The 22919-nt window shown below is 47.5% G+C and overlaps 1 long non-coding RNA gene across 1 annotated transcript; it reads right to left on the reverse strand.

Moving 5' to 3' along the window:
• Nucleotides 1-1472: 1472 nt before the first annotated feature.
• Nucleotides 1473-22055, reverse strand: LOC109274826 (uncharacterized). The gene is made up of 3 exons (XR_002083847.2): nt 21636-22055; nt 18002-18074; nt 1473-1569 (listed from the first exon to the last, which is right to left on the reverse strand). It is a non-coding gene; the product is annotated as an uncharacterized LOC109274826 (long non-coding RNA).
• Between the last annotated feature and the right edge of the window lie 864 nt (nt 22056-22919).

A 22919-nucleotide genomic window follows, 5' to 3' on the forward strand; every position in this document is an offset into this window, starting at 1 on the left:
GGGAATAACAAGAGATCCTTGGAGTTTGGGGCCATGGTGTATCTGGAGTGTGGGGATGGCGACTTCTCCGCAAAGATGAGAGTGTCAATGACAGTCCACTATATGCCAGGCACAGTATTAAGCACCCATGTGCATTTTTCATTGCATTGTCATAACAGACGTTAGAATCATTGTTTGCTTTGTATATGGAGAGAATAAGACACAGAGAGGTTAAGTTATTTGCCCAAAGTCACACAGCCAGTAAGTGGAGGAGCTTGCACATGGAGCCTTATTGCAGCTAAGGTGAGGTGGGGCCAAATCAGGCAATACCTCATGTGTTACTCCTGCATCTTTGAATTTATTCTGACCTTGATGGGAGACTCTGGAAGGTTTAAGCAGGGAGGCCATGTCACTATGACCACGGCACAGAGAAGGCAGAGAGAGGGAAGGTGGGATCGGAGGTGATTGCAGGAATCCAGGTAAGAAATGGCAAGGTCTCAGCTAGGACAGTGTGAGGGCATGAAACCTAGGAGAGAGATTTAGGAGATATTCTGTAAGCCACTGCCCTCCTTCCCAGGACTTGGGGACTGATTGGAGGTGGAGGAGTGGAGTGGAGCAAGAAACAAGTTTGTAGGAGAAGCTGACAAGTTCTATTCTGGACACATTGAACTGGAGGTGTCTGTGCAGTGTCTGAGGGCCAAAGTCTCATAAGCTAATGGCCCTGTGGTTCTGGAGTCAGGAAGAAAATTGGGGCAAGAGATGAGCCTTGGGGGTCACCAGGATACAGGTTGAAGGCACAGGTGGAGGAGAGGATGGCGAGAAAAGAATAGAAGGTGGGACATAAGTGGGGGGAACTGCAAGGGTTTAGGAGCAAGAGGGTGTAGAGGGACACACTCAGACAACCAAGAAGGAGCAGTCAGAGGTATGGTGGGGACATTGCAAGAATAGTTCCATAGGCCATCGAGAGAGGAGAGAAGGTCCAAAAGGCAGCATCAATTCTTCAGAGGCCAAGCAAGAAAATTACCAACAAGTGTCCATGAGGTATGGTCACAAGGACACCACTGGTAATCTTAGTGGGGTCTCTTCATTGGGGACTCCCACAGGAAGATTGGGGTGCACTAGGGAGGGAAGAGGAGGTGAAGGAGAGGGAAATGATTAAGAAGCACACAGACCAGAAGCTTGCCTCACCCAGGGCCCCTTGGGAAGCTTTGATGCTGGAGGCCCTTCATCTTTCAGTTCGAAGCCATGTTTGATGGGTTTTATTAATACACATGTGTTTGTGTATCGACCTCCATCGTTTAACTAGCTTTTGGGAGGAAGCCTTCTCTCTGTTCTTTTACCATCTTCTGGAAGAGTGCTCGCAACTGCTTACATTGCATATGATCATGCACACCATCTCTCGGTCCAATTCCAGGCTCAAAGTTCTTCTGGTTTTAAACTCTTATGATGGTGGGCAGGGGTGGGCAGGATCCATACCTTTCAACTCTTCACATCACGTGAAGTGATCTAGAATGGCATGTCCACATCCAGCCTGGGAGAGCCACCGTGCACTGCATTGCTCCTGTCAGGTCCAGCACCTGCCGTCAGTGGCTTGAGAAGGAAGGCAAGGTGTTAGAAAATTCAACTCAGTGATGCATGTCCTCACTCACCAATTTGTGAATGCAGGCAAGAAGCAGAGCAGGCAACAGAAAGGACCCTCTAATTGAGTTGACATGGGGGAAAATGCATTTATCTAAGTGTCATCCTTTGGAGAGATACTTCAGTATTGGCTTTGACTTCAATGGCTGATACATGAGACCAATCACCTAGGGATATCCTAATAAAGATTCATTCATTCATTCATTCATTCAGCCAACAAATATTTATTAAGAACTGTTGTAGTTTTGTTTAACAGCTACAAATTATTTTACATTCTTCCCATTAACATAGGCATGTAGAGTCCCATATTTAACAGCTTTGACCAACAGAATGTGGTAGAAGCTCTGCTTTGTGACTTCTGAGGCTACAAAGCTTTAGCCCAGTTCACGTAAAGCTAAACCACCATATAAAGAATCTGATGACCCTGAGATTACCAGGCGGGGCTCCACCAAACCTTCTCGGGTGAGCCCCACCTCCCAACTATTCCAACCCAGGCATCAGGTACATGACTGAGGATGACCTCTTGGAAGTAGATTGTCTAACCCCATCTCAGCCTTTTGAGATACTCCCAGCCACTCTAGTCTTCCCTGCTGAGGCCCCAGACATTGTGACACAGAGACAAGCTGTCCCTGAGGGGTCCTGTCTGATTCTGTGGGCATAATTAAATGGCATTGTTTATGGGAAGGCCATTCTGCATAATGGACAAGAATTATCTGGAATAAGAACCTATTGTGTATTAGGTGCTATTCCAGGCACTGCAGATAAGCAATAAACAAGATAGGCGAAGTCCTATGTGGGGCTAACGTGCCACCTGGGAAAGACAAATAATGTAAACAAATAGTCAGTAACTCAAAGATTCAGAAAAATAAAACCACGGAATATAACAGTGATTGTCAGGCTACATTGGGGGGTGATAGGTCCAGGGAAGGTCTATCATAGGAGCTGATATTTGGACTGAAAGTTGAATGATAACAGAAAGAACAGGAACAGCAAGTAAAAAGGTGCTAAGGATACTAAAAGAGCAGACAGAAGCCAGTGAAAGTGGAATGTGGTTAAGGAAGGATATGAATGGAGGAGACGAGGCCAAAGAGATAGGTTGGGTCAGTCCAGCAGGACCTTATGGACCATGATGAGGAGGCTGGATTACATCCTAAGAGTAAGTGACATGATCTATACATTAAAAAATTGGTTCTGACTGCTGTGTAAGGAATGAATTACAGAGGAACAAGAGAGGAAGCAGGAACACCAGTGAGGAGCCATGGTAGTAATCCAGGTCAGAGATGATGGTGGCTGGGACAAGGAGGTCATATTGGAGATGGTGAGAAGCAGATGAAACGAGGCTGTGTTTCTGAGGTAGAGCAGACAGCTCTCACTAATGGGTTGATTATAGAAAGCAAGAGACAGGGAAGAATCAAGGACAATTCCTGGATTCCCTATGTCCATCTTGGATTCTGTTCTAGGTATTGTGGATGCTGTTTTGTGGAGATTCTGGATTCTGTTATATTCCTCTGAAGAATATTGATGCTTATTTGTCTGTTTGCTTACTTGTTTTATAAAGCAGTAAACTTGCCCAGACTCAAACTGCAGACTCTGCCTTTTGGGAAGTTATTCAAATCTCAGTTCAGTTCTCCTGGCTTTGGCTGGGCTGTTGGAAGTCTTTTCCATACATGTATGGTTCAGGGATCAGCCAGAGATGTGGACAGAGTTAGTACACAGAATATGGGGCCAATCCTCTCTTTTCTGGGGTTCTCCTCTCCCTCTTAACAGCTATACTTGCCCAGACCCTGTCTTCTGGTTCTTTCAGCCAGAAAGACTGCAGATTTTCTACTGGAGTTTTAGCTACCCTATGTAGTTCAGGCTGGGAACTGCCTTCAGGTGAAAGCCATAGAAATAAAAAATAGAAATAAGAAATGCCATTCCTTTATTCCAAGTGCATAGCCCCTTCCTGTATCTGCCTGCTTTTGTTCACTCTCCAATACATTCAGGTAGGGTTTTTTCAAATTAAACTTTATATTTTGAGATGATTTTATTTTTTTCACATTTAATAATTTATTTATTTTTTAATTTACATCCAAGTTAGTTGGCATATAGTGCAACAGTGATTTCAGGAGTAGATTCTTTAGGGCCCCTTACCCATTTAGCCCATCCTCCCCCACAACCCCTCCAGTAACCCTCTGTTTGTTCTCCATATTTAAGAATCTCTTATGTTTTGTCCCCCTCCCTGTTTTTTAATTATTTTATATTATATTATATATATATATTTATGTATATTATATACTTTTTTATATGTTTATATTTTTATATTATTTTTGCTTCCTTTCCTTATGTTTTGCATCTTAAAGTCCTCATATGAGTGAAGTCATATGATATTTGTCTTTTCCTGACTGACTAACTTTGCTTAGGATAATACCCTCTAGTTCCATCCACGTAGTTTCAAATGGCAAGATTTCATTCTTTTTGATTGCCAAGTAATACTCCATTGTGTGTGTGTGTGTGTGTGTGTGTGTGCGCATATATATATATCATATATATATATCATATATATATATGATATATATATATATATATATGATATATATATATGTATGTATACACCACATTTTGAGATGATTTTAAAACCATATAAAGTTGTAAGAAGTAACAGAGATATCCTTTGTACCCTTTACTCAGTTTCCCCCAATGGCAACATCTTGTAAAACAGTGCAATAGCACAACCAAAATATTGACATTGAGATAGTCAAGATACATAACATTTCCATCACTACAAGGGTCCTTCGTCATTGTCCTTGTATAGCCATACTCCCTGCCCTCCCACCTACATCCCTTCCTTAGCTCCTGGTCACCACTTATTAGTTGTTCATTTCTAAAATTTCATCATTTCAAAAATGTTATATAAATGGAATCATACAGTATATAACCTTTTGGGGAATTTTTGTGTTTGTTTTTGTTTTGTTTTTGCCCAACATAATTTCCTGGAGATCCATCCAAATTGCACGTATCAGTAGTTCATCCCTTTATTCCATGGCAGAGATGTATCATAGTTGTTTTTTTGGTTTGTTTTGTTTTGTTTTTGACCATTCACCTATTGAAGGATACCTGGGCTGATTCCAGTTTTTGGCTATTATAAATAAAGCTGCTATGACTATTTATATATAGGTTTTTGTGTGGACAAAAGTATTCATTTCCCTGGGATAAATGCCTAGGAGTGCATTGCTGGGATGTATGGTAGTTACATGTTTCACTTTTATTTGTTTATTTTTAAAAATGTTTATGTTTATTATTTTTGAGAGAGAGAGACAGAGTGTGAGCAGGGAAGGAGTAGAGAGAGACACAGAATCTGAAGCAGGATCCAGGCTCTGAGCTGTCAGCACAGAGCCTGAGGCGGGGCTTGAACTCACAAACCACAAGATCATGACCTTAATCAAAGTCAGTTGCCTAACAGACTGAGGCACCCAGACACCCCTCACGTTTAGCTTTTAAAAGAAACTGCCAAGGGTTCCTGGGTTGCTCAGTTGGTTGAACCTCCAACTCTGGATTTCAGCTCAGGTCATGAGATGGAGCCCTGCATTGGGCACCCTGCTGGGCATGGAGTCTGCTTGGGATTCTCTCTCCCCCCTCTCTCTCTTCCTCTCCCCTGCTTGTGCTTGTGTTCTCTCTCTCTCTCTCTCTCTCAAAAAAAAAAAAGAGAGAAAGAAAGAAGGAAGGAAAAAGAAAGAAAAGAAAGAGAAAGAAAGAAAGAAAGAAAGAAAGAAAGAAAGAAAGAAAGAAAGAAACAGAACTGACAAACTCTCGTCTAGCATGGCTGCACCATAACACATCCCACTTAGCTGTGAATGAGGGATCCAGTTACTCTGTAGCCTCACCAGCATTTGGCCTCATTACAATTTCTTATTTTAGTCATTCTGATAGGTATATAATGATATCTCATTGTGATTTTAACTTGCATTTCCCTAATGGCTAAAGATATTGAGCATCTTTTCATGTGTTTATTTGCCATCTGTGTATCCTCTTTGGTTAAATGTCTGTTCATTTCTGAGCTTAATCTTTTGGAAAGGAAAGCAACACGTGTAATTCTAATATTTGTGTTCCCTGCAAGGCTCCACATTTTCAGGTGCCCCATCTTCCATCAGCTGAGGCTGGCATAGCAGGGCATTGTTGCTTCTAGGGTTCAGAAGATGATCATGGGTGTAAATCACCCATCAGATCAGAGAGGAGATTGGGGAGAAAGGAGGGAGAAAGCCAAATTTGTGGTGTCCTTAAAGAGAGAACTATGGATGGGATTCTTTCTCTCTCTCTTCACCTCTCTTTTTTTCTAACCAGAGCAGAGGGACCTGACCCACTTCTCAGAGTCCCATCCCTTCTATATCTTCCTGAGGCATCCCCTCTCACAGCCTCTCTCAAAGCCACAAAAAGCTGATCACACCGTGTTGTACCTAGTAGGTGCTGCATAAATATTTGGGCTTGGTGGATTTGGTCTCATTGGAATCGATGGTGTGCACATGACAGGAAACCCAGTTAGAGCTTGCCTGGCCCAGAGCAGGAATTTGTTGGAAGGAGTCATTTCTGAGGTGTCTCAAGTTACTGCAGGAAGAGCAGGAAAGAGTCTGGGTCTCGGGCAGCTGGAATCCATAATCCAATCCATCACTACTCTCTCTCTGTCTCTCTCTGTCTCTGTCTCTGTCTCTCTCTCTGCCTAGCAGCTTTATTCCCTCTGAACACAGACTTCAACTTTCACAATGTGGGGAACATGGTTGCCTCTAGCCCTTACGCCCATGGCATCCAGAAACAGAGGGTCTGATCTTTAAGTTGCAGGGTTGGTTTTTTATATTTATTTAGAGAGAGAGAGACAGGGCAGGACATGCACGAGCAGGGAAGGGGATGCATAGAGAATCCCAAGCAGGTTCCACACTGATCATGTGGATTTCACACACCCTAAGATCATGACTTGAACCGGAATCAAGGGTCAGATGCTTAACTGACTGAGCCACCCAGGTGCCCCTAGTTGTAGTTTATAAAGTCCTGGAGGAAGGTAATGGTGGACTCAGTGGGGACCAGGAGGTGGGCCATCATGACTGGCAGTAGAGAAGGGAAATTTTATCAAAGTGGGAAGGATTTGTAGACTCAATCATTAGATGCCCCCTCCAAGTTTACTGCCAACTTTGAGGGTTCAAATGAGACCATTGAAAGGCCCACAAAGCTCCTGCTTTCCTTTGCTCTTCTCACCTCCCAACCTGTAATATCTGCTGGACTCCAACCCAAATCCCACCCAAGCCTGGGAGCCTGTTCAGCCAGCCTCCTCTGTGACCTCCTTCCTGGGGTTACTCAAACTTTTGATGACTTCTTCTGTGAGTTAGGGTCATGCTAGCTGCCATAACAAATAAACCCCTGCAACACAGTAGGTTACACAGTACAAGATTTTTCTGGCTCACTTGAAAGTGCAATGTGTGTGTTTGAAGTTGAGGTTGCTTTCCACATGTTAATTTGGGGATCTAAATCCTCTTTCCATCTTGTGGCTCCACCTCTCCCTGCCTCAGAGTCCTTGACATTCAGCCAGGAAGATGGGAAAGAGAGAGAGAAAACACACCCACTTCTTAGCCACCTCACTTCTAGTCACATTCTCATTGGTGGGGACTGCTCACATGACCCTTCCAGAATATAAGGGGTTGTGGGAAATGAAGTCCCTGGCTGGATAACTGCTTCTCAGCCATGACTTTATACTATGTAAGGAAGAACATAGGGAATATACCTCAGAGATTAGTGCTGGTTTGGCTCCAGACCACCTCAAAAAATGAATGTCACAGTAAAGTGAGTCAAATGAATTTTGGGGTTTCCTAGCACATATAAAAGTTATGTTTACACTCTACTGTGTAAAGTGTGCAAAATATTAAGTGTGCAATAGCATTGTATCTAAAAAACAATGTACATGCCTCAATTAAAAAGTATTTTATTACTAAAAATGCTAACCATCAACAGAGCTTTCAGTGAGTTGTAATCACTGGTGGCAAATCACCACAACAAATACAACAACAATGAAAAAGTTTAAAATATTGCAAGAATTACCAAAAAAGTGACAAAGAGACACCACGTGAGCAAATGCTGTTGGAAAAAATGGCGCTAAAATACTTGCTCGACACAGGATTGCCACAGACTTTCAATTTGTAAAAAAAAAAACACAAAAACACAGTATCTGTGAAGCACAATAAAATGAGGTATGTGTGTGTTTTGGCAGACCGTTGGTCATCTTGCCACCACCCCCAACCTAGGCAGTCAGCCACCCATAGATGAGTGCCTCATTGTCCTCTGTTTCCTGTCTGCTAATCTCAAAGTCCACAACACCTGGAGCCCTGGTCTCTTGTCACGCCCAGAGACCCAACAGACTGATGGATTCATGAAAGGAGATGGTCAGCCTCACCCAATAATTTTCTAAAAGCAAATTGGCAAACTGTGGTCTTCCTGCCAGTTGCCTGGCTTTGTAAATGATGCTTTATTGGAACCAGGGTAAGGACTAGGGACAGGTAAGTGAGACGGGGTCAGGCAACAGAAGATTAGGTCATATCTTCATTTGAAATTTTGACAATTTGTTCATCATGGATTTTTGGAGTTACTTTTGTTTTTTAATAAAAAGTAGCATGTTAGGGATGTCTGAGTGGCACAATTGGTTAAGTGTCTGACTCTTGGTTTCAGCTTGGATGGTGATCTCATGGTTCGGAAGATCGAGCCCCGCTTCGGGCTCCATGCTGTCAGTGCAGAGTCTGCTTGGGATTCTCTCTGTCTCTCCCTCTCTCTCTGACCCTTCTCCACTTGTCCTCTCTCTCTCTCTCTCTCTCTCTCTCTCTCTCTCTCTCTCCTTCTCCTTGTCTCTGACTCAAAATAAATAAATAAACTTTAAAAAGAATAGCATGTTAAAGTATTTTTGATCCCGATTACTGAGTTTCTTGGTGTTTCTTTAAATGTTGCACCCAAGCCAAGTGCATCACTCACCTGCCTGTCATGGTCCTTCCCTCTCTGAAAAGCCTAGCATCTGGGACTGTGCCCAGCCCCAGGTAAGACTGACATTGAGAGAGAAGGAGGAGGGTCCCTCTGCTGTGTCCTGAAGAAGCATGCCACACTCTTTCCACCCCACCTGCCCTGAAGCACTGGAGTCTCCCGCTGCTTCTGGAGGGCCACTGTAGGTGGTGCGAAGGGCCTGGTGAGTCCCCAGAAGGCCTCCCTCCTCTACAAAGCTCCTGCTTCCTCTGAAGATGGCCCTGGGACCCTGCTTATCTCATTTCCCTGGTGTCATTTTGAGGTGAGTCCTGAAAGCTTTCAAATTGAAGCCATATCTCATAACAATTTGGTAGAGAGATACAACTGTCACCAGTTTGAAGCTATAGACTTTTCCAGAGTTATTTGATTTCACTTCACAGCCCCCAGGTTTTGCTCCTTTTTATTTTGCAGCTGATTCTCCCTCCCCCTCTCCTTTCCTCTCCTTCTTTGGTGATCTCCTCCCCTATCACTGTGATTTCCATCCCCTCCAGCCTTGGAGTAGGTGCTGCCTGGGGCTGGGTTGGGAGGAAGAAGGAATGTCTTCATGTGTGATCCAGGCTCTGGCAGTTTCTTTGGTGATCATGGTATGGGGGGAGGTGGCAGCTTCCTTTAAAATGAAAATGAGACTGTTTCACAACCAAGTCAGACATCTTGCATCCTGCATGAGAAGGACCAAAGCTTGGGAAAACCATGTTACCCCTCCCCCAAAGAAAACAGGTTCTATGAATTTATGGAAGTTGACCTATGACACACATTCATCCTATGGCCCTGCAGTTGTCTCCCACATGCCAAAGAGAAAAGCAAGAGCCATGTTCAAGAAGGTTCACAGCAGGGGCACCTGGGTGGCCCCATTGGTTGAGCATCCAGCTCTTGATTTTGGCTCAGGTCATGGTCCTGGGGTCATGGGATTGAGCCTTATGGCACTCAGCGTGGAGCCTACTTGGGATTCTCTTTTTCTTTCTCACTCTCTCTCTCCCTCTAAATTAATTAATTAATTAATAAACAAACAAATAAATGATGGTCCACAGTAGCATGCGCCATAATCACCCCAAACTGGAAACTACCCAAATGTCCATCAACAGTAAAATGGATAAATAAATTGAATAAATAATAATCATAATCCTAAGTAAACAGATGGGTAAACAAATAAATGCCATCCAATGGAATACTCTACAGCGGCAAGAATAAACAATCTACAAGTATACACACAGACACTATGTTGAGCAAAAGAAGCTAAACACAGAGCACATGCTGGGTGACCCCAAGTATGTAAGCACAAGAGGGCAAAGTGAATCCTTGCTGTCTGATGATGGTGGCTGCCTTACAAGGTAGAGGTTCTGAGGGCGTGGAGGGCTCTGGGGCTAATATTGTGATGGCTCTTGATCTGGGGGTGTGCAGTTTGTGAAAATGTGGCAAGCTGCACACTTAGGCCACATGCATGTTGTTATATATCTGCTATTTTTAAATAAGCCAAAAGCAGGCCCAGCTAGCCTCTTGGACTTTATGAGTGGTGAGGAGGTGTGAGAGGGGAGGAGAGCAGACTGTCTGCAGGCTTCCTGAATGCCCCCCTGTAAGGCAACCACCCTGAAAGCTGGGCTGCCTCCCACACGTGTCCTGCCCCAGGATAGTCACATGGAGCTCCACTCATGACCCCAGAACTCAACTCCCCAGCCTCCAGTCAAGCCAAGGCACATGCTCAGTTGAAGCTCAGTGCACCCCAGTCAGTGCTGGGTGGGTGAGCCGTGCCTCTCCAGGAAAGGGGGACATGAGCCCCTGTGAAGCAACGCTAAGACAGGGCTGGCTCTCATATGTCTGCCAGAGCTGCCATGCTCCAGGCCAACGACACCCTTCAGACTAGTTCAGCTCAGCCCCCTATGACCACACCGTGCTCCTCACAGCATCAAGAGAGGCCACTGGGTTGAGGGACAGCTTTCAGTGACACAGTCAGTGAGTGCGTATTGAACATTCACTATGTGTCAGGCACTGTGCTAGATGCTGGCAACCCACTCTTGTCCTCACAACCCTGACAGATAAAAAGCAAGTACGAAATAAACAAGGTGATTGCTAATTGTGACAACAGAGAGGAGACCCACCCCTAATATTTATGGGCCCCAGACAAGAGTTCAGGTGGGGGCCACTAGCCTAAGCCCACTCCTTTCCTTTCCTGCTCTAGGCTCTATCCTGCTTCTGAAGGGGCCTTCAGCCACGTGAACAACCCAGATGTACACTTACCTTCCACCCTGTCCTCTCCATAGGTGCAGGAGAAGACACCCAGGGAAGAGAGCCCTGTGCAGCCCTGGCAGCAGGCAGGGGGGCCTTGTGCGTAGAGTTATATACACTCCTGGGCTCTGGACGAGGGCCCTCCTTTGGCCCCATCCACTCCTTGCCTTGCAGGGAGGACCATGGAGAGGGGAGGGTGCCTGTTCACTTGGTTCAAATGGCAGAACTGGTCATATTAACTGGGGTAGGAGCCACTTGGGGGAGAGGAGGTGCCATGTGGGTGCCGGTTGTGCAAAGCCCCAGAAAGCATTGTGGGAGGAGGCAGGACGGAGTTCACAGAAAGAAGGCCAAGGCACCTAGAGCGGGGGGAGCTGTGTGGGGCAGACCATGCAGAGAAATGAGGGTTTTATTCTCAGGGCCACGGGACCCATGGGAGGGATCTTTATTTCTTTTGTATTGAGGTATAATTGACACGTAATAAAATGCACCATCAAAAGTGTACAGGTCAACATATTTTATATATGCATACATTCATGAAAACACCAGCAGAGCAAGACACAGAACATTTCCAGTGTCCTAGAGAGCTCCCCTGTGCCCTTCCCAGTCAATAGCCCCTGAAAATAACTACTGTCTGGCTTACATTGCCAAAGATTGCTTTGCCTAATTTTGATCTTCAAATAAATGAGGTCATAGGACTCTGGACTCACTTACGTCTGACTTCATTCACTCCACATTGTCTCTGTAAGATTCACTCATTTTGCCACATGTAGGGCAGATCATACATGTGTGGCCATGTAGTATTCTACTGTGTAAGCTTACTGTGACATGCCTATCTATTCTCCTGTGGATGAACAGTTGGGTGGCTCCAGTTGGGGGAGTTGCCCGGGAGTGGCACCACTCTACAGCGTATGCCCGGGAGTGGAACCACTAGGTCGTAAGGTAGGTCTGTGTTGCCCTTTGTAGGTCCCATCAAGGAGTTCTTCAAAGTGGTTTGAGAGTCTGATGAAGGGCTTCCCATGGGAGCCTGGCACAACAGGCTGTGTATATAGGAAAGATCAGGTCAGCTGCTGTGTGAAGAGCCCTAAGGGATCAGAGTGGAGGGGAGGAAACCAGTTAGGGGGTGATGGAATGATCCAGGTAAGCAAGGATGAGGCGCAGGTGTGACTGGTAGCAATGGGAATGAGGAAAACACTCTCCCACCTCAATGAGAAGGACACAGCAAGCTCGCTGGCCAAAGCCACACAACATAGAATCAGTCCTTAAACCCAGAGATTCTAACTCAGCCCCGCAGAGTCCCTCTCGGCTCAGCACCTCATCTCTCTTTGAACTGTGCATCGTGTGGCCCCAAGGGCAATGAAGCTGGTATGGGAAATTTCAGAGAGCAAATAGACCTGCTAGGGATAAGCAAACAATTAGCTTTCCCACCCGGCCTAGAAGTCACCTGAAATCATGTTGTTTTGCTCATTTATTTATGGCCCCTGTTCAGCTTCCCAAACACCCCATCTCCTTGTCTGTTCCCTGGAATCTCTCTGGGGTTGGAAACCCAGTAGCAAACACTGAGAGCTTTCTCAAGCCTTGTTCACACTCTACCCCAGGGACATATGCTACAGACTAGGAAGCTCACTTCCTTGGCACACTTCCTTTGGGCAGCCAGTGGTTGCGGCTAGTGTTGCACCCATACAAAGCCAGCACTGAATCTGGGGCATGGCAGGCCTCCTCCACCTATAAAAATCAGAGCCAGGAAATCCCACAATGTATGGTCTTCCTGTAGGGACTGGTGAAAATTTCTCTACTATCTAGACAGCAGGCTAATTGGAGACGAACCACCTTTATTACTCACTAGGTAGGGGTGATGACCATCTACATGGCTTTGGGTCCTCTGGAGGTATCAATGCAGGGTATCACTAGGACTCTTTGAGAACAATACAGAAATCCAATTCTAAGTAGCTTTAATAACAACACAACAAATTCATTGATTTGTACACCTGAGAAATCTAGAGGTATTGGTTTCAGGAATAGTAGGTTCTGGGTGCTCAAAAATATTATGAGGCTCCAATTCTCTTCATTTTTCATCTTTGCCTTTATCTCTGCACTTTCAAGCTAGTTCTCTTCATGTAATAGAAAAACATGGCCACCGATAGAACAAGTCAATCTCAGCCAAAAAAGTGGGCCTCTTTACCAATGTAGTTTTCCAGGGTGGGCTTTCCTTAGACTAACCTGGGTCAGGTGTTTAACTTGAACCAATCACTGTGGTCAAGAGCCTTGATGTGCTGATTGACCATCCTGGAATCAGAGGTGCACTGAGAGGTAAGGAGGGGGCCCTCCAAAGAAAAGTGGGTATGTATTATTTGCAGGAAAAGGGAAAGTAGATGATGAACAACCATCAAAAAGCAGATTTTAAAATTGTATCTGGTTGCAGGGTGCATGGGTGGCTTAGTTGGTTACACTTCCGATTTCAGCTCAGGTCATGATCTCACAGTTCGTGAGTTCGAGCCCCACATTGGACTCTGTGCTGACAGCTCAGAGCCTGGAGCCTGCTTTGGATTCTGTGTCTCCGGACAAAACAAGACAGAGCACAAGCGGGGGAGGGGCAGAGAGGTGGCAGGGGGACACAGAATCTGAAGCAGGCTCCAGGCTCTGAGCTGTCAGCACAGACCCTGATGCAGGGCTCAAACCCACAGACAGCGAGATCAGACCTGAGCCGAAGTCGGATGCCTAACTGAATGAGCCACCCAGGTGCCCTAAAAAGAATTTTTTTAATTGTATCTGGTCGCTTCAAATACCTGCACTTTCCTCTTAGGAAGTTGCTGATAAACTCATTCCACGTAGCCTGAGAAGAATGGATGGGTGGGTGAATGGATGGATGGATGCATGGATGGATGGATGGATGGATGGGTAGATGAGTGGGTGGATGGATGGGTGGATGGGTGGATGGATGGGTGGATAGATGGGTGGGTAGATGGATGGGTGGAAGGATGGATAAATGAACAAATGCACACAGGAACAAATATTTACTAGTTGCAAGAATTTAAGCTACTTGAGAGCAAAAACCTAGCTGAGGACAGGGCACATAGTAGTAGGTCAAGGGTGGCAAATGCCTGGCATCACCAAGAGATGACTCTTCTCTTTCCTGTTGAGCTTGGACTGGCCTCAGAATCCTTCTTAACACAACACTCCAGATGAAACTAATCACCATCCTTTTCAAATATGTACATCACTTCCTTCAGAACCTGCCCCAGCTCTTTGGTATTGCTCAACAGAAGTATGTTGACATGAAGTAGGTATCTACCATGGGTTGGGCTCATTTGAACACATAACCTTGTTAAATGAAGGCAATCTGCTGTGTTCCCTTTCCTGTCAGTCTTCCCTTTGCCAAAGCTCCAATGAGTGTTGACATCAATCTATTTCCAGAAAGTGTCCACAGACCTTTAAGATGGTAGCTCTATATGTGAAGCCATCCCAAGACAAGAGACCCCACAGCAGAGGTGTGCTGATATGCATCCAACAACTAGCTCCCCCAAAAGAAAGGTCCCAAGATGTAGCATTTGCCAACTACTATGGCATAAATTCTCCCACTGTAACCAATTTCAACCTTCCAAACTGAAGCTACTGAAAATAGAACTCAGAAGGGATGTTGACAATCAGCTCTTGAGTGTTGACGTGAGCTAGCTGCGGCACCCCACAGCCTTAGAGGGTTCTGTGTTTCCCAAGGGATTCTAGAACCATGTGAGAATTGACTTTGAGGCTACGTTTCACCAAGAGTCACCCAAGAATATTTGCTTATCCTCCAATACAGAAACCTAAGTTCTCTTCTAGAAGTTTGTTACTTCCCAAATCATAGTCAATGTTACTTTAGGCTCCAAAGCAAAATGTGCAGTAAGGGGTGTTGGCTGACTTCATTCCATAAAACCTACTCTGAGGTATTGAATGCCTTCAGCATATCATTCAGTTCCGCTCTTATTCTGTGGTGTTTGCATTTAATCCACTCACCAACAAAACAATAAGTTTTAAAGTCCCCCCCCCCCAATTTCATTATTGGAAATGGTAAATAAATGCCAAGGTAGTATATGACCATGGTGACCTGACTTCAATTATGGTCGGTTCATGACCAATCTTGTTCTGTCTACACCTGACCCATTCTGCACCTCTTGTATTACTCGGAAACAAATCCCAAACATCATCTCATTTATCTGCAAGGATGTTAGTAGAAAGCAATACCGTTTTAATCTGGAAAACTCATTGAAACTGAGGTGTTAGCAACTGAGGAGGGTCTAAACTATCAGCCTGCTCTGACTTGGTGGAATTTCTCACTGGGTCATAGGCTGAAGAATGATGTCGTGATAGTGCATTATTTCTCCAGTGGGGAAGTGGGGGGTGAAGCTTTTGGGGGTGAGGAGCTGTTAATGGGACCTAAATTATAACCTGTAAACAACTACTGTCCCGGCTGCTTGCAGGGTAATTCTTGTCACTACCCTCAATCAGAGGCTCGCACAAAAGGATATTTGAGTTCAATCCAAAGAATGCTCCCATTCTGTTCCAGCCGTGTAAGTCTCAAGTATCCAGATCTTGTTCCAGTTCAGACTGATTCATTAGAATGTTTTTAAGTGGGGTGGAGAGGGGCAGATGAAGAGCTGCAAAGTTAGGAAAATGGCCAGCCACTCAGAGCTCTCTGATTCCTCTGACTCTGGTGTGTCTGGAGGTCTCCCAGTCTGGGATGCAGCCCCTTGGAGGGAGGGCAGTGGGGTACTGCCCTCTGCCCAGCAGTGGTGACAGTCTGGAGGTCCACAAAGCCACATCCCGGAGTTCAACTTGTTTTGTGTGGCTCTTATAGCATTTATTTAAAAGACATGGGGATCTTTTGCCAATACTTATCAATTGGGAGGTTTTCCATAAAACTCTTAGAGGACATCCCAACAGCTTTTCGACCCAGCCTCATGCAAGGCAGGCTGGGGAACTCGAGCCCCCACCTCTCCCAGGGAGCCAGTGATGGACGGATATTGGTGGAATAAATACCCCATCTTCCTCACACGTAGGTGAGCAGCCTCTACAGCATGTTCTGGGCCAGCCCCCGGGGTCTCCGGCGGCCTGAGTCCCAGCTGTACCCACCCAGGTACACCCCGACTGGGCTTCCTTCCCATGCCTCTCTCTCCCTTCCCCACTCCTCCCCTCCTGCTTCCAGGAAACTTCTCACAAATCATCTGCTTGCACTCAATCCGCACTCAATCCTTGTCTGGTGTGGGAGAATTCAATCCCAAGACGCCTTCTACCCAGCCTAGGCCTCCTAGCTTATCAGCCTCTAGCCCTCTGGGGCCAGTTCCTCTGAGGGCGGAGCACCACCACCAGCCAGTCATTGTGCAAAAGCGCAGCTAGCCTCAGAGATCAAAGCGGCCTCTGCATTTGGGGAAAATATTGGGTCAAATAGCATGTCATTTCAGAAAAGCTCTCAAGTACAGCATTCCCTGAGCTCTGCAATTACAGCCTCTTTCTCTGCTCACTTTAAATGCCCCTGCAAGCAGCTATTTACTCTCTGGCCCTGGGCACCACTAAAGGGCTCATTCTAAATATATCACAACTAACTCACAACGCTCATTGGCCCAAATGCATATTTGTGAGTCGCCCAAGCCTGTGGTTGAGTGCCTCTAAGTAAAACCCAGCCACTGTGGGAAGTTCAAAGTGCAGGGAGCAGAGCCCCTACTCCCCGCCCTCCCTCCAGGGAGTTGAGATTCATTGTTAGATTGGCTCCAAGGGCAAGAGCCTCCTAGGGTTTATAACAACATGTCTGAAGCTTTAAAATATGCACCAATAAATATTTGTCAAATACATTCTGAAGCCATACAGGTGGATCCCTTTTCCTTCCTTCTTTCCTTCTCTCTCTTCCTCCCTCCCTTCCTCTCCCCCCCTTTCTTCTTTCTTGCCCTCTTTCCTTCCTTCCTCCCCTCTCTCTCAAGGCATACGCGCCATGCGGTGCCATTGCTTGTGATGGGCAAAGACTGAAACCGGCCTTTGTGTCCCTGGGCATGGGAGGGTTAATTCCATTAAGTTCTCTCCACCTAATGGGATACTCAGTGGCCTTTTCAGAGGGAGCTTAATGCTCCGAGCTGGAAGTACCTCCAAACGTAGTGTTAAGTGAAAGAAAAGTGTGCACTGTGACTTGTGGGAAAAGGGTGGGGGGTACCTATAAAGGCATGCAATGTCTCTGGAAGGATAAACAAGAAATGGCCACCCGGGGTTGCCTCTGGGGAGAAATAAAACACAGGGGACAGAGGGGAGAAAGAAACTTCACTTTGCATGATACATATATGTGTGTGTCTGTGCACACACACACACACACACACACACATTTAATGGAACATCAATAAAAACAGAGAGGAGCCCTGTCCCCTAGTCTGAATCTACTAACCTTGGTGTGCAGTGTCACGATGGTTTCAGAATCCTGTGTCAGCTCCCTGTCCGGTGTCTGGCTCCAAGCAGTAACGCATAGGTCCCTCTTGATTAAAGCCAGTGTGGTCCTATGTGTGGCCCCGTCTCTCTAAATGAGACTGATAACTTTGCCTCCTCCAGGCAGAAGCAACAACAGTCAGAAAATAGAGTTCCAGACAGGACACAGCAGACACCCCTTCATTCATTCGGGACCTATTTGCTAAGTGCCTACTGTGTGTCAGGCAGGGTCCTGGGCTCTGGGGTTACAGCGGAACAAGACAGATAAAACTCTCTGCCCTCACAGGGCTTGTATTCTAACAGAGGAGGAAGGAGGACAGATGATCCCCAAGCTGAATAGAGGCGGTGTGGCTAAGGAGAGGAAATGGCGGGAAAGTGGATAGGAAGTGAGGGGTTGAAATCATCACTGAGAAGGTCAAGGCCTGAGAAGGGAAGGCAGTGGGGTCTGCAATATCTGGGGGGGGGGGGGGGGGGAAGCCAGAGGGGACAGCAGGTGCAGAGACCCTACTGGCTTGAGAGGGGACAAAGCCCTCATTTGTGGAAGGGTCTGTGTGGCCTGGGCACCTGGGAGCGCCCCAGAGGCCTGCTTCCTCCCCTGCTTTGTGCACATAGTACTGGAACGGAATTGGACAAGTCAACCCCTGTACTCAGAGCTGGATGCAGCCAAAAGCCAGAGAGGATGGAGAGCTGTGTTGCTCACCTGGGCTGTCCCAAGGGGGGACGGATGTCCTGCTGCCACTGACCTCTGCCTCCAGATTTAGACCAAACAAGCTCTGGGGACCAAAACAAAAATAAATATTCTGAGAATGCTTTGTCCTCAATATCCCTCCACACAGACGTTCCCAGTGTGGGGTCTTCAGGTCATTCAGCCTGCAAAATAATCCACTGTGAGCCGCCCCTCCCCCCCGCCCCCCGCCACGGTGGCTCAGTCTGTTAAGCATCTGACTATTGGTTTCAGCTTGGGTCATGATCTCACAGTTCATGAGTTCGAGCCCTGCATTGGGCTCTGTGCTGGCAGTGCAAAGCCTCTTGGGATCCTCTCTCTCTCTCTCAAAGAATTCAAGAATAAAAAATTTGAAAAAATAATCTACTGGGAGGAAAGGGATGTAGGGGGGCTCTTAAGATTCACCAAAGTAAGAAAACCTGTCTCACTTTGTTCAGTGGGCGGTGGGGGCTGGGGGGAACATCTGAGCCCCCTGGACAGACAAGTGTGTTGGTGTCAAGGTAAGCACCCATCTGTGGGGGTACATTCAGTGTAAGGAAATCCCTCCTCCCAGTCCCCTTAAAACCTTTCCCTTTGCCAAAAGATGGGGGGCAGGTGCAAGGGGACTTCCTAAGAATGCTGCCTAGAAACTCTACACTTGGGGAAACGCCCAGGATAAATGAGTGCTTGCGTGGGCATGAGCACCTGAAGGCATGTGCCAGAATATTCATAGTGGCACTGTTCACAACAGCCCCAGACGGGAACCAGACTCCCTCCAGCAAGAGGATATATAAATAACATGCGTACGTTCACACAACGGAACACAACTCAGCAAGAAAAAAATAAACGACATACAGCGATGTATGATTCCATTTACATGAAGGTCAATGGCAGGCAAAACTGACCAATGGTGACAGAGGTCCAGAGTGGTGGCTAACTGGGGGGGGGGGGGGGGGGGTGAGGGTGACTGACTTGAAAGGAGTGTGAGGGAAGCCCTGGGAACTGGGGCGCCCCATACTTTGATCTGGGCCATACAGCTGGGCACACATGTAACATCCAGTGAGCAGCCCACTTCAATTCCTGCACGTACTCTCTACAGTAAGGGCCAATGAAAAAGCCAAAAGCAAAACAAAGAGTAAAAACATAAAAATAGGGGTGCCTGAGTGGCTCAGTTGGTTAAGCGGCTGACTTCGGCTCAGGTCATGATCTCACAGTTCGTGGGTTCAAGCCCTGCATCCGGCTCTGTGCTGACAGCTCAGAGCCTGGAACCTTCTTCGGATTCTGTGTCTCCCTCTCTCTCTGTGCCTCCCCTGCTCGCACTCTGTCTCTCTCTCTCTCAAAAATAAATAAAGATTAAAAAAAAGCATAAAAATACAGACAGAAAAGGGGGAAGAGGTAGCCCAGAGCTGCCTGCTTTTCTTGAACTACTAGGGATTCCCTAAAAGCCTTGCAGGGGAGGGGGTCCCTTTTCTCTCCACCCACCCCGCCCCCCGCTTCAGCCCAGCCCAGCCCACAGCCACCTCCAGCCCCCAGTGGGTCCCTCCACCATCCCTCTGGCACCCACCCCACCCATTGTTTACAGGGCCATCAGAGATCACATGCGACCTACTTAGGGACCTGAAACAGACTCCGTAGGGGAGAGGGAGATGGGGTGTAGGGATGGTGGGGTGGCTTCCCAAAACATGAATCTGGGCAGGCCACTCCTGTGGTTGACTCTCCTCAATGACTTGCCTTTGTCCTCAGGATAAAATCTCAACTCCTTAATATGGTTTACAGGCCCTTCCAGGTCTGACCAGAGGCCCCCCTCCTCCTATCCCACCACCCTCTCCCTGACAGAATGGACATCAGGTCCCTAACCAGGTCACGGGAGCTTGCTCCCACTTTCCCCATGCTGCACCAGCCTCAGCAACTGCCCCAGTGCTCCTCTGCTGGTCCTGCAGCTCTGTCAGCACCTCTTACCCTCCTGGGGCCACAGCCTTAGAGTGTTCATGGTACCAGTGTACAACCACCTGTCCGGGGGTCTATATCTCCTGTCAGATGAAGCCCCAGGAGGGCAGGGACCCACCTGGAAGGGCTGCTGTCATGCATGCCATAATGCGTGGGAAACGCCTAGTGAGTACCCAGTGAAATTAACATTTAACTTGATAAATGTTAATTTCCCTGCCCTGGATCAGGATGGGAGTGCAGGGAAGGGCTGAGGGTGTAGGGATTGGCTCTGGGGATCGTGGAAGGGCTTGGGGGGCTGAGGTGAGGGCCAGGCAGGCTTTTGGGATGGGCTGTAAGCCTCTCTCCCTTTGGGTTCTCATCCACTTAGACTTCTCTCCCTGTCCCAGGGAGAAGAAGAAAGGCCTAGAATGAGTCACTGGGGGGAGCTTTGGGAGGATTCTTTATGTCTTTCTTCACTGCTGTGCTTCAAGTGCCCACAAGCCCCTTTACGTGGTGGCCACCGGCCTTCAGCCTGTGCCCCACCCACCCTCACCGTACCAAATGCTGGCTGTGCCCCTACTTGGGGCTCATCACATTGGGACAGATGGCTGTGCTCTTGAGATTCTTCTGGTGGATTTGGCAAAAGATTACTTACTGGATGAGTTCCAGAGACTGCCCCTTCCTTGTGACATGCCAAGGTGGGAGATGCTGGTCAGTGGCCTCTAGCTCCCCTCCCCTCCTGGCCTCTGATGGCCAAACAAGACAGGGAGGGAAGAGGTGAGGGATAAGGCAGTGGGAAGGAGGCCACTCCAGTCGCTGCCCCATCCCCTTGATGCCTTTACTTTCTGACAACTTATTCCTGCCCTTCTCCTTTCTTCTGTCTCTCCTCTCCCTGTCTGGGTTCTTAGATTTTCTTCTGAAAATACAAATCCAAGTCAACTATCTTGGAATACCCTGACTCCAAGAAAAATGTGTTGAAGGGGGTGGAAACAACTCAGAAGGCAGTTGAGAGTCTCAAGTTGGGTGAGCCTCCCAAAGAGGCTAAAGTCCCCAAGACACATGAGTCCCCAAGGCGGCCAAGATCTATGTGTTGGTCAAGACAACACACAGGCCTGAGGAGGAGCCGGGCCGTGGGGGTGACTGCTGCTGCTGTCACCCCCAAAGAGCATCCGGTCTGTCTGCATACTCACGCCTCAGCCTAGCAACCCAGCTGGCAACTGTGCAGCTGGAAGCCAGCGCAATGCCCTTGTCCCTAACACACCTCCAACCCCCCTGATCCCCCTGAACCATTCCTTCCTCCATTCGCGTGTTCACCATTTATTCCCAGCCCCTCACACTTGGTCTGATGCAAGTAGATGCCCGATGATATGTGATGAATGGATGGATGGATGGACCTATCTGGAAGGTTGTTGTAGCAAACCTGGACGCCCCACCCTTATTTGTAGGGCTTTACCAATTCCATCTGCCAGTGTCTTTCTCTTTTTACACAAAAGCTTTTTCTAAAGCCTCAGAAAGCTGCCCTGCCTGTGAGCACAACTGCCCCCCGCCCCCCGCCAGAGTTTCCCACTCCATTGAGCTCTGATTGCCCCCAGAGCTAACCTACTCTGTGACATACCTGTACTGGCCCCTTCCCTTCCCTGTCCACTCCCCCGGGGCCTCCCCAGTGTCAGAGTCTCACGGAGCACCTCCCAAATAAACGACTTACCGTTAAATCCTTGTCCCAGGCTCCAATAGCAGGACTTCTCTCGGACATACAGCCCCCAACACTGCATAAAGCTGAATTTGGGCCTCCAACACCAGGCTCTGGACCCGTGCCCAGATGTCCACAGAGCACACAGCGGGCGGGTGTCGGAAAGGACAGAGCCGGCGAAGATTCACAAACAGAAGGGCTGTGACTGCCAAACTGAGAGAAGCAGCCAGGATTCCAGGGGTAAAGGAAAATATGAGGCCACAGGGACACAGTAAAGAGTGACAAAAGCAGAAATTAAAGTTGGAAATGAAAAGACCTCTACGGAACTGTGCCAGATGCCTGGAGGGGGACTCTGTCCCTCCCTCTGTTCGGGCTTGTGAAGCCGGCCGCAGTGGTAGGGGGAGGGAAGTTCACTGCTCAAACTTATGGGATGCCACACAAGCCTGTTCGCCACATCCTGTTCCAGCCCTGGAAGGCCCAGGAGTTCCATGATGACCAGCACAGAGCATGCACTCACGTCTGGACAGTGCCAGGAGCTATGTTTGACTTGGCAGAGATGTGTAAGGGATAAAAGTGGAGTCTGAATGCACATTCCCAGGTCCCCTGCTGGGGAATCCATGCCTCTGACTGCCTGGGGCTCACAGCTCCTTTCTGAGGGTGTGACTAAGCTCCCTTGGTGGTCTTGAACTTGTATATCTGGGATCCTGAGTTAAAGATGGCTCCCTGACTTCAGAGGAAAATGGGATGGGCATGTCTGGCTGCTGAGGACAAGTTGTGGACACCATGCGTGGAGCAGTGGGCACTGGGAAGGGAAGCTGGGAGTCTGGAAAGCATTGGCCTCGCTGTGAGCACAGCGTGCCCTCCCCACACCTGCAGGACTACTGTATTCAGCCTCAACTAGGAGGTGGGTGGGGTATGCGCACCCCCGTGAGTGTTCCACATTGAGTCCTAAGTCTGCCAGTCCTTCAGTTGGGCTTCCAGGTATGCTTCTTTTTGTTTTCTTAAAAATTTTGTTTAATCTTTATTTATTTTTGAGAGAGAGAGAGAGACAGAGTGCAGCAAGGGAGAAACAAAGAGAGAGGGGAGACACAGAATCCGAAGCAGGCTCCAGGCTCCGAGCTGTCAGCACAGAGTCCCATGCGGGGCTCAAACTCATGAACCATGAGATCATGACCTGAGCCGAAGTCAGACGCTTAACTGATTGAGCCACCCACATGCCCCTGTTTTTCTTTTTAATTTTTTTTTAATGTTTATTTATTATTGAGAGACAGAGAGAGACAGAGCATAAGCATGGGAGGG

This window comes from Panthera pardus, unplaced genomic scaffold, assembly GCF_024362965.1.
Source record: "Panthera pardus isolate Hobbes unplaced genomic scaffold, ASM2436296v1 HiC_scaffold_25, whole genome shotgun sequence".
Lineage (NCBI taxonomy): Eukaryota > Metazoa > Chordata > Mammalia > Carnivora > Felidae > Panthera > Panthera pardus.